Raw genomic sequence first — 10,222 nt, 5'->3', positions numbered from 1 at the left:
GGGCGGGCGGGGGGGGCGGAGAGCCGCTCGCAACATTCAAACTGTGGGGTCAAAACGTTACACACGCCTACACGGACCGTCACGATCTTTGGCGAGTCAGGACACCACCTTTCAACATTCTGACCCCCGTTTTCGGATCGGTCACTTCCCCGAGCTCCTACGAGGGGACGTTTCCACCACCGGCACTTCCCCGTGACGTTTCATCTCTCTCTCTCTCTCTCTCTCTCCCTCCCTCCCTCCCTCCCTCCCTCCCTTCCTCCCCCTCCCCTCAACGACCCTGCACCCCAGTCGATCGGGTCGCAGTTTCAGCGGTCAGTCACAAGGTGGCAGTGTTGTCGCGCCCGTGCTCGGGAGTCTTCTAAGCCCGTGCTGGTTCGCTTCAAGACACAACCCCTTTCTAGTCTCCGTCTCCGGTCACCTCTTCAAAAGAAATACTCTCATTTGAGGATCCGTTTGGGCGCAGACAGGAGTAGGAGACAACGCCGAACACACTAGAGTGTCTGTGTGACTGCACGTGTGTTTTTATCACGGTGGTAAAAACAGACAATTGATCGTTTTCACAGTTTATGAGCATGCAGTTCACTGACGTGAAATCTGATCCCCTCCTCGTGGACAAAAAAGGAGGCACATCCTAAACCTGACTGGTCTGGAAGGGGCCAGCCCTGCAGGCGGCAGGGTATCGACACCAAAAGTAAACACGTAGAAATTACTGCCGTGTTTCTCCAGAATGAGATCTAGCCATACCATCAGCTCTCGTGCGTCTTTTGGGGCAAAAATTAATATAAGACCCTGTCTTTTTAATAGAATAGAACGTCATACCGGATTTTCTGTGAGACTGGGTCTTACGTTCATCTTGACTGCAAAATACTCATTCGAGCTGATTGTCCAGCTAGGTCTTATTTCGGGGAAGCGTGGTAACTGAAAGTGGGTCGTAGGCAGCGGTCACATCTCTGGCCCGAAGTTTTTCGGACAAAGGTCAATGTTTACCTGCAGGGAGACCCTCTGTCGTCTCTTGGCATTGAAGATGACAGACCCTCGGAATTTCAGAGTCATTCCTCTCTCTGTACCCCTCGGGGCAAGACCTGCCGCACCGGAGCCCGAGACCACAGAAATCCTCACCCTCCTCTCGCGGGCCGAATACCGTCTCCGTGCTGTAAACATTCATGATTCACTATCTCGCGTCCACCGGTGTAAAAGAAAGAAGTATGTGTCCTCCATTTTACTTTTATCCGATCCCACAGATCTCTCCACTCTTCTCTCTCCAACCCCATTCGACTACCACCGAGGGAACTCACGTGATCCTCCTTACGTCTCTTCCTCTGATTCCGATGTACAAGGTGTGATCGGACGATACGGTGAATGGGTAAATATAAGGAAATTAGGACACCAAAAGATTCATCGCCATCATCTCCCCTCAAAATACTCCCACTCGCCTCAAACACACTTATCCCATTGTCATCGCCACTCTCTATGAGGCAGTTCTGGAAGTCCTCTCTCACGGGTGCCTTTAGTGGCCGTGTTGTGGCTGCCTCGATATCCTGAATCGTTTTGACTTCGGGGGAAAGCCAGAACTCAGACGGTCCCAGAGCCGGCGAATAAGGCGGAGGAGGACACACCGTCGTGTGTTCCTGCGACGGAATCGCCAGAGGCCAGAAGCGATGTGTGACGCGGGCGTTGTCACGACGGAGGACGATTCACGGCCTGCTGTAAACACGCCTTCAGTCAACCGTAGCTCACACACGACTGACCGCACAGAGCGAGTGGAAACTCGTCACGCACCGTTACTACCACCTCTCCCCAACAATCAGACCCGAGCGGTAAATAAGCCCCGCATGATTTTTCATGAGACGGCCCTCAAAATGAGCCCCAAGCATATTTTGCAGGAAAAATCCACACGAGACCCGGTCTTATTTTTGGAGAAACACGGTAAGGTTCGATGTGCCGCTTCCTACGTCGAAGATACCTGCCTTTGTCTTGAAGGGCACGACGCAACAGCGTTCACCGTACTTTGTGATCACAACGGAGAAGCTCCGTGTCGCTCATCGCTTCTGCTATGGCGATCTCTGTCGGATAAAAATATTATGGCGTGTCCTTAGCCACCTTACTCACCGGATCTGGCACCGTGTGACGTTTGCCCCTTCCCCCGAGTCAAAATGACCGTGAAAAGGCAGCATTTTTAAGTGATGCGGGACATCGAGGCGGCCACGACGGCACACGGCTGTGTGAAAGAAAACCAGACATCGATGTGTGTGAGTCATCCACGGTATGTCTAACTTCCGTGAGAAAAGTAAATTCTCACGGCCTGCGAGTACTCAAACAACCCGAACGGGGGAGAAAATAAACACACATCGCGTGGGATTCTGTGTCAGTACCACGTTTGCTACCGGTTTTAGCGAGACGGTTTTACATTCTACGTACGGAGGGAACGGGACACAGCCAACGACTCTCTGCAGGTTGACGGCACTCGGGGTGCTCGGGAGAACTGCACAAGGTCCCTCCTATTTAGGAGTTAAACGGCCCGTCGGGGACCCCTCTTTCTAACCTTTTAGAAATACTTGGCCCCCGGGTCCGAGGGGTGGGGCTCGCGGGCCAGGCCGGTCCCCGTATCTCCTGAGTGCCTGCCGAAACTCTCCTAAGTTAATAATGGAGAGAAAAGAGAATTTAGGTCAGAATCTAAACTCACAGGCAGCCGTTAGAGGCAGGGCTTACGGGTCTCCTGACAAAACTTTTCCAGAGTCCTTTCTAAAGGACGATCGACTCGTGTGACTTTTCCTCTGTGGTACGGGCCATTGGCAAGAAACGGGCCGAGTACGAGCCCAGATCTAGGGGCTCCGTTCGTCTTCACAACCAAACAGGTTTTAGAGGCAATAAGTCCAGAGCGAACAGCTGAGAAAGGGTAAGCGGCCCTTGTATTCATCGGGAAATCAGCAGGCTTCCCTGCCGCATCGCAGGTCACCTGTGGTTCTTCCCCTGTGATGATGACGGTCTTCTTGAGAGCTGTGGGAAAACTCGGGCCCCGTTACTCGATGACAGCCATTTGCAGGGAAGGAGTTGGTCCCCCCCCCCCCCCGCTCCCTTTGGAGTAGGGGACAATCTCTCTTCTGCCTGCCCTTGTAGTCTGCACAGGGAGCACAGCTATTTTGGAAGATTAGCGTACTCCTCACTCCGGTGAATCTGGGCTTCTATATCCAAAGCGGGCTCCTTTGCCTGGCGTGCCTCTTTTGGGGATGCCGGGGTAGCCCTGAGGTCGTCTCGGCCTTAGCCCGTGTATAACTGCAGCCAAAAAGTCTGGCCTGTCTCTGGCCTCGTCTCCGGCCTTTCTGCTCCTTTTTTCCCTCCTTTTCCTGTCTCACTTGTGAAAGACATGGTAACAAATTTCCGGCCTTCCTTAGCATAGAAGCCTTCTCGTCAGGGATGCGACAGGAAGTCGATGACTCCAACGCTCTGTGAGGTCAAGGAAAATATCGGGCTAAACTTAATGAATTTACTTTAAACTTATCTCGGTTTTTAGTGAAAATAGTAAAATTCTTCTTTACACGGGTTCATATCTGACCTGAGAAGGGTACAGGAACTCCAGCAGTACCAAAATACAGAGGTTTATGTAATTATTATATGTAAGTATGTAAACGTTACACTCAGTTCTTACTAGTGTGGAGATTTGGTTTTCTCTAGTAACCGAGGACCCCATGATGAGGATGGTATAAAATAGAGAATATTCTGATGGCACCTAAAGCCTTTGCTTTCCAGGCAGAGTTTCTCTCTCTCTGTAATTTCAGTAACAAATAACACGTTTCCTCCAAAATAAGACCTATTCCGAAAATAAGCCCCAGGTAAGATCTCAGCCAGACGGAAGCGTTTAGTACGTCCTGACGATGTTCCCGAAGAAGATGACACGACCGTAGCTGAACAAATGTAGACTACTGCTGTACATGGAAAAATAAGACATCCCTTGAAAACAAGTCCCAATGGAGCAAAAATTGACCTAAGACCCAGTCTTCTTTTGGGGGAAACACGGTAGTTCCAAAAACTTTGTCCTACGTCGCAGAGAGAGAACAGTCGACTCTAATGTTGCACTCCCTTTCTTCTGATACTAAAATTTATGTACTGAATTGCAGTTAGCTGAACTACATGTGATCTGTTTTCAAGATTTTTCTTCTGAAACCTTTTATAACTTTTCCAGTCCCTCTCAGTGTGTCTTCTTACCAAATGTAGGACAAACTAGTCTGTCGGGCCTGCCCCCGATTTCTTTAAAAATGTATTTTTATCTCTTATACCTCCTTTGAGAACATATTACTTTATGTAACTTTAAAAATATTAATTAGAATCTGTAACCTGTAGAACCCGAGTTTTTACTGATAACTAATAAATAAACGATTAGCATTTCTACTGGAATATCTAGGAACGTACTTTGTAACTCAGAAGTGTAGGCTCTGCTGGAAATATATTTACAAGTGTTTTGCCATCATATTTTTAATAAAGTACAAAACACATTTATTAACATACCTTAATTTAGGTTTTAGCTTTCCCATAATAAGGAGATAAAAGTAGATGAACGCAGACTTATCTTATAATTAATATTTTAGTATTTTGTTAGTTTGAAATATCTGCATATTTAATACTTTTTATCATGTAACTTACCTTAGTTCAACTCTAAGGCTTCCAGTTACCAAAAGAATTCAGGAAAGCACGTTTAAGCATGCACTCTGTCTCACACACACACACACACACACACACAAGGTAGGCTGATCAAGTTCACGAACTCATCCTAGAAAAAGTGCTACATACCTCATTGCTGAATATCATTATGGTCACCTTTGAAGTACTCCCGTTGGGAAGCTATGCACTAATGCCAGCACCTAGTCCACTCTTCAAAGCAATTTTGGAACTCTTTTCTGGAATAGTCATCAGAGCTGTCATCGTTATTACTCTTGATGTCCTGAATGTCATCAAAATGTCTTCCTTTCAATATTTCCTTTATCTTTGGCTAAAGAAAGAAGTCGTTGGGGAACCAGATCAGGTGAGTAGGGAGGAGTTCCGATACAGTTATTTGTTTACTGGCAAAACTCCCTCACAGACATTGCCCTGTGAGCTGGTGCTCTGTCGTGAGGCAAGAGTCACGAACTGTTGGTGACAAGTTTCAGGTCATGTCACTTTTTCATGCAGGCTTTTCAGCACTTCCAAATAGTAAACTCGGTGAACGGTTTGTCAAGTTGGTACAAATTCATACATGAACAATCCTGTCAGCAACATCAAAAAGCTTCACAACTTTAGTCATGCACAGCTTCACATTTTGTATGCCTATGCGCGTTTAATCATTATTACTAAAAAATTTCATTAACAACCTTTTATTTTGCTTGTGTTTCTTCATTATTTTTAACAACTCCAGGAGATTTTAGAGTCTATTATTACCTAAGTCAATTTTTGTAAACCGTGGTATAACAAAACATATTATATTTAACGATAGTGGTAGCGACTTCAAAAGACATGTCTATTTAACCAAAAGTTGATCTAGCCTCGGTTTCAACTATTTTCTTAGATCATGTGATCCGGAAAAGTACTTGGGTCAGTTTTTGTTCTTTATTTTTAATTTATATAAGCGCTTAATCTTTTTTCTTTAAGCCAACCAAATATTACAATCTTCTAATACCAGCCGGAGGCCAGAACGTTATGTTGTACATAAAACATAGAAAAACATAGATATCAGAGATCATATACATAAACAGTATTAATAATGACTATAGAGAGAAGACTTAAGATTTTTTATTTGCCCATGACAGTTTGAAGGAAGCTGGAAAACGCAAGGAGTGTTCGGCTTGTGAGATTAGCCACTAGATTTCAAAAGTGCCCTTTTTCTTTCTTTCTTTCTTTCTTTCTTTCTTTCTTTCTTTTTTTTTTTTTTTTTTTTTTTTCCGGGTAACTCAGCCTCAGGCAGTAGCGGCGGTGTTTGTATTTCTTGCTCTCCGAAGACCCTGAAAGTTACCGACAGAAAAATCTTTAAAAGTTTTATTTTCAAACACAGAGTTGGTGTCTAGTTATAAGTGGACTAGGAGATGGGTGAATTCCCTTTTCTATGAACCATCGGTGTAGATATTTTTATTTTTCATTATAGGCTGACCGACCGATTGCCTGATACATGGCCCAGAGGGCTCTGAGGAGAGCGTGCAGACATAGAGCCCCCTATCGGTTTGGTGTTTAAGGTATAAACAGAAAAGTGAAGGGAGGAAGAAAAAAAGGGGGAGGGAACGGACAGACCGGAGGTGAACAAAACGGAACAAAGAAGTCACCAACAAACCGGAACCAAAAGCAGACGAGAACTCACAGAACCAAATCCTCCTGAAACGGGGATCTGGGGGTCAAAACCCGGTCTCTGAACAACCCAGCACCAAAAATTGGCCTCGGAGTTACCCGAATTGGCACGAAGCACAGAAGGCTTACGCACAAGCCCCCAAACCCAGTGACAGCGAGAGGCTCCGACGGCAGAGATAAGGGAATTCCAGTGCACTTCCTCGGTTTGACAGATTCCACGATTCACCGACACACGGTTTCCAAGTCCCGTCAGTTGCTTTTATTCCTCACCGACTGAGGCAGTCATAGGCAGCCTGCCAGGGAGGGGAGAGCCGGAGGGTCCCTGGGACGAAGGAGATCTCGGCAGTTACTGGGACGTCTCTGTAATCCCTACTCTGGGCTTGGCCAGCCATAAGCATCAGGGATCACTGATGCATTGCCGCACTCTACCTCCGCTACCCCACACGGAGGCAAGGAGCAAGGGAGTGAGACTCTCCAACTCAGATCAGTCCAGTTCGATCCACGCCCCGCCGTGGTCTCCAGAGTTCGTTACCAGACTGGGATGGTGGTGCTGCTGCGGGCCCCAAAAACTTGAGTGACGAGGAGGGTCAGTGAGGAGAAGAGTGTATTTTATTCTAGGTGCCGGCAGCCAGGGAAGATGGCAGACTGACGTCCGTGGGGGGAAAAAAAGGCATCTTCCCTGAACTGAGAATAATCGAGAGGCTTCGCAGGCAGGCAGGCAGGCAGGCAGGCAGGCAGGCAGGCAGGCAGGCAGGCGGGGGGAAAGAACCGAGAAAGATGACAGCTGGTCATCGCAAGTTTCAGGGCTGACGGTTGACAAATCACCTCCTGCGGTCCGGTCTGCTTCATAAGGTTATCTCGAACTCGGCGGCCACGGCTGGAGTGTGTCATACGTCATCAGGAAAAGCTGCAAGGGTGTTGCAGCCATGGATCCCGGTCTCTGGGCGCCTGAGAATTCAGCGGGGTTTTTTTCTTTTTCTTTTTCTTTTTTTCCAGATTAGTGCTCTTCTGATCAATCAGATCCACAAGGTATGTATAGTCTCAAGGAAGGGAAACGAGCAGAATCATGAAATCGAGCAGTAAAGGGGAAAAACAAAGAGAAGACAGATGAATAGCAAGCTATGAGGTGACCGAACTAAGTCTGACTCATTAATTTCCCGACTTTCACCCTCACGGCATGTGTATAGTCTATCACGTGCTCTGCACCCGATGGCTAGTTTCCATCCCTCGACCTAAAGTCGACCCCTTTACGTATTCGGCTCTCTCCCCATCCCAGTACCCTCTGTCACCACCATTCTGTGGTCTGTATCGATGAACGTGTGTTTTGTTCATTTTGCCACCTCGGTTTTTGCTTTCTCTCCTAATCCCAGATGGGAGTGAGAGCAGATCATGTCTGTCCTTTTCAACCTTCCAACTTGACTTAGCTTGGTGGTCTAGGGACGGGACCAAAGGGCCAGTTGCACGTAATCATTCTCCGAGGTTTACAGCACAGCTCCTAAGTCGCAGAGGCTGGAGATCCCGGCTAAAACGTATTTAGAAATAAATGAATACTATACTGAACCAATCGGGAAAGGAACGATTTTGAAAGAAACCGCGTGAGAGGAAACTGACCTTGACAACACCGACTGGACGTTTATGACGGGACACTCCAATGCAACTCTGGGCCTTTTCCCGTAGAGATGCTGGCAAGAATAAGTCAGTCACTCCTATTAAAATAACTATGGATTATAGTTTGCCTCATGTAATATTTGACACTATCCTTTAAGGCCTAACGGGCTAGCTGGAATTAGCCCATCACACAAGATTACATAATGGGGGGGGGGGGCGGGCTGGTTCATGCCACGCATGAGCCCCTGTAATTCTCCTAACCTTCCGGTAAAGAAACCCAATGGGAAAGGATGGAGATTTGCACAGGATATCGGAGCTATAAACAAAGAGATCCTGTAGTTCCAAACCCACATACCCCATTATCAGATATTCCCGCGTGTACTGCCGAGATATTTTCCGGTGATAGATAGACGCGTGCCTTTTTTCAGCATTCCTGTAAAACACAGGACAGGAAATACCTCTTTGCCTTTCTACCTGGGAAGATCAGAGTTTACGTGGACAGTCGTGCCCGGGTAGACAGAGAGTCCCACCTGCTTCTCTCAGATGCTAAACGCCGATTTGAACGAATGCAAATGTCCCAGAAATGATACTCTCAGCCAATATACGGATAACTTACTCTTACGCCTAGGACACATTGGACCCCCTACCATAAGAGGACGCGATTTACCGATCGCAATAGCTAGCCATTAAGGGACACAGGGTGTCAAAGGACAAGCTTCGATTTTGTTTACCCAAAGGAAAATACCTTGCCATCTAATATCTAAAGATGGGCTACGAATTAACCCTAAATAATAATCTTTCCTCTTCTAAAAGCAAACAGACAAAAACAAGCCGAGAGGATTCCCCGTGTCTGACTGGATACTATCACGACGGTGTTCCGAGTTTTTCATTCATGGCCCAGCCTCTGTTTGTCTCCTTGAAATGAGATCGGCCCGATCCCATTCAACGGAACCCTGAAGGGAAACGAGCCGAGCCGAAGACACTCTAGAGGAAGTATTATCTAAAGCTCCCACCCTGGGACACCTTCGCTATAAACTCTCTTCCTAGTCGTGCATGAAAACACAGGAAATTCGGATAAAGGAGTTTATCCGAAGGCCACCTCTCCACGGTACAGATGTGTGTGAGTCACGATCTGTACGGTTGTCTCACTAGGTGGAGACATCCCTTGCAGGAGAGCAACAGCCTCGATGGTGGGTAAGTCACGACTGGAAAGAAATGATCCCGAACTAGGGGCATTCCCTGTGAGTTACATAGTCTCTGAGGCAAAGGATGCACTCGATCGGGAACATCCGCCTACCCTGCAGCATTTTCGTCGTGGCTTATCACCCCGGTCCTCTGGATTTGTAGAACGCACAAACGGTACAGTTAAAACTCCACTGGGTAAATTTTGAGAAGCTGTCTCCCTTGGCTGAAAACTCTCCACGGTGTTTCTCAACCTGAGAGCTACTCCTTTTGGTAAACGTAGACTTTCTCCTCAGTAGTCAGCGTTCACCCGTGTGACCGGACGTGTGAAACAATCTTACCGAAAGGAGACATTTTATGTTATTATCAAGGACTTATCAAGCAGCTTAAATAAACCGATAAGTCTGCAACCGATTCGCTTCAGCGTGCTCCCGGGACACGAAGACTTCCAAGACCACGACTCACAGCCGGGAGACGTCGTCCACCACTGGATATGACATCAGCTAAAGACCCTCCAACCTCGTTGACAGGGACTTATTCGTTATCACTAATCGATCCAGGTGCAGTGAACTTAAAGGCGTTAACTCAAGGATTCACATCGCTCATGAAAAAGAGTTGCCCACCTGTGGCTGGACATCTGCTCCTGTCTGACACTCGCCTCCACCGACGGCCAACCTCAAAGGCCCACGGAGGACGAAAAGCTGCTGACGCCAGGGGTAGACAGCTATCCCGAGACCTCAAGAAGGCCTGTAGACCTACGAATTGACGTGGGACTTAAAATAACCATTCGTTTGATTGTCTTTACCTGCCCGCTAATATTATCAGTCACAATGATAGTTATACTTGTTCTTTAGGCTTTTCTCAAACCCTGTACTCATATACCCCAACTGTTAATCATTGAAGGTGCACAGAATAACTTTGGTATTTTCTTTCTTTTCCGGTAAAATATTTGTTTTTCTTTTTTCTTCTTTTTTTAAATTTTATTTATTTATTTATTTATTTATTTATTTATTTATTTATTTTTATTTTTTACATTGGGGAAGGGGACAGGACTTTATTGGGGAACAGGGTGAATTGCCGGGCTTTTTCCCAGTCAAGTTGTTGTCCTTCCGATCGTAGTCGTGGA

The sequence above is a fragment of the Rhinolophus sinicus genome, linkage group LG15 (genome assembly GCF_036562045.2).
Source record: "Rhinolophus sinicus isolate RSC01 linkage group LG15, ASM3656204v1, whole genome shotgun sequence".
In the NCBI taxonomy this organism is placed as follows: Eukaryota; Metazoa; Chordata; class Mammalia; order Chiroptera; family Rhinolophidae; genus Rhinolophus; species Rhinolophus sinicus.
The sequence above is the reverse complement of the archived record's forward strand: the minus strand, read 5'-3'. Positions refer to the sequence as shown.